Source organism: Eulemur rufifrons, chromosome 2 (assembly GCF_041146395.1).
Source record: "Eulemur rufifrons isolate Redbay chromosome 2, OSU_ERuf_1, whole genome shotgun sequence".
Lineage (NCBI taxonomy): Eukaryota > Metazoa > Chordata > Mammalia > Primates > Lemuridae > Eulemur > Eulemur rufifrons.
In genome coordinates, this window is record NC_090984.1 from 87,877,001 (window position 1) to 87,878,540 (window position 1,540).

Here is a 1,540-nt window from a genome sequence, read left to right on the forward strand (position 1 = left end):
TTGTTTTATGCCACCCAGTTTGTGGTATCTTGTTATGACAGCCCTAACATATGCTTTTTAATTTACTGGCTCAACACATACTTATTGAACATCTGCTGGATACTAATTTAGGTTTTTGAAATACATTAGTGAAAAAAATAGACAAAAATTCTGCCTTTCTGGAACCTACATTCCAAGGGAGTGGGAGAAGGTGGGGAGATAGATCTAATAAGTTAGAGGATGATAGCTTCCGTGGAAAAAATAAGTAAGGTAAAGTGGAGGGAGGGGTAGTTGCCAGTTAGAATAGGGTTTAGTGTTACCGGGGTTGGCCTCGTTTTAGTGACTTTTGAACAAAGACAAATTAGGAAAGTGAATTAACTATGTGGGTATTTGGGAGGAAAAGTGATGCAGGAAGAAGAAACAGCCAGGGCAAGAACCCTAAGGAAGGGCATGCCTAATACCTTCCAGGATCTGCAAGGAGGCCAATTTGGTGTAGAGTTAATAAGGAGAAGAAAAGTAATAGGAGATGGGAGAGCAGGGACAATCTTGTAAGGACATATCTCACACAGTGAACAATAGGATACCCTTGGAATAATGACAAAATCCGACTTGGTGGTTTTTTGTTTTTTAGACAAGGTCTTGGTGTGTCACCCAGGCTGGAGTGCAGTGGTGTGATGATAGCTCACTGCAACCTCAAACTCCTGAGCTCAAGTGATCTTCCTATCTCAGCCTCCCAAGTAAGCTGTGCACCACTGTGTCTGGCTAATTTTTTTTTTTTTTTTTTTTTTAAAGACCACACCTGGATACTTTTTTTTCTTTTTTTAAAGAGGTGGAGTCTGGCTATGTTGCCCAGGCTCTTCTCAAACTCTTAGCCTCAAGTGACCCTCCCACCTTGGCCTTCCCAAATACTAGGATTAGAAGCATGGGCCACCCTGCCTGGGCCTGGCTTGTTTTAACTGGATTTCTGCATGTTGTGTTAAGAATAGAAGACTGAAAGCAGAAAGATCAGTTACGAAACCATTATAGTCATCCAGATGAGGTAATGGTTTAAACCAGGGTGCAAGCAGTAAAGGTGAGAAGTCTGATTCTGGATCTATCTTGAAGGTAGACCCAACAGGATTTCCTGATTTGATATGGATGTTTCAGTTACCTGTTGCTATGTAACAATCTCCCAAAATTTTGTGGCTTAAAACAAAACTTTATTTGCTTAATTGTTCTGTGGGTCAAGAATTCAGGCAAAACTCAGTTGAGCAGTTCTGTTCCATATGGGATATTCATCCAGCTAGGGATATTCACTTGGCTGTATGTAATTGGTTTGCAGGGATTGAAGGTCTAAGATAATTTTGCTCTCAAGTCAGGTCTCGGTGCTCTTCACATGGCTCCTTTCTCCCATGTGGCCTCTCTCCATGTGGCCAACTTAGGCTTCCTCAGAGCATGGTGGTCTCAGGGTACTCGGACTTCTTACTTGGCAGCTTGCATCCAAGCCCCATTATGAAAGTACTCATCAAGACACTGTTTGCATCATGCTTTCTAATGTCCCCTTAGACAAAACTAGTCATGT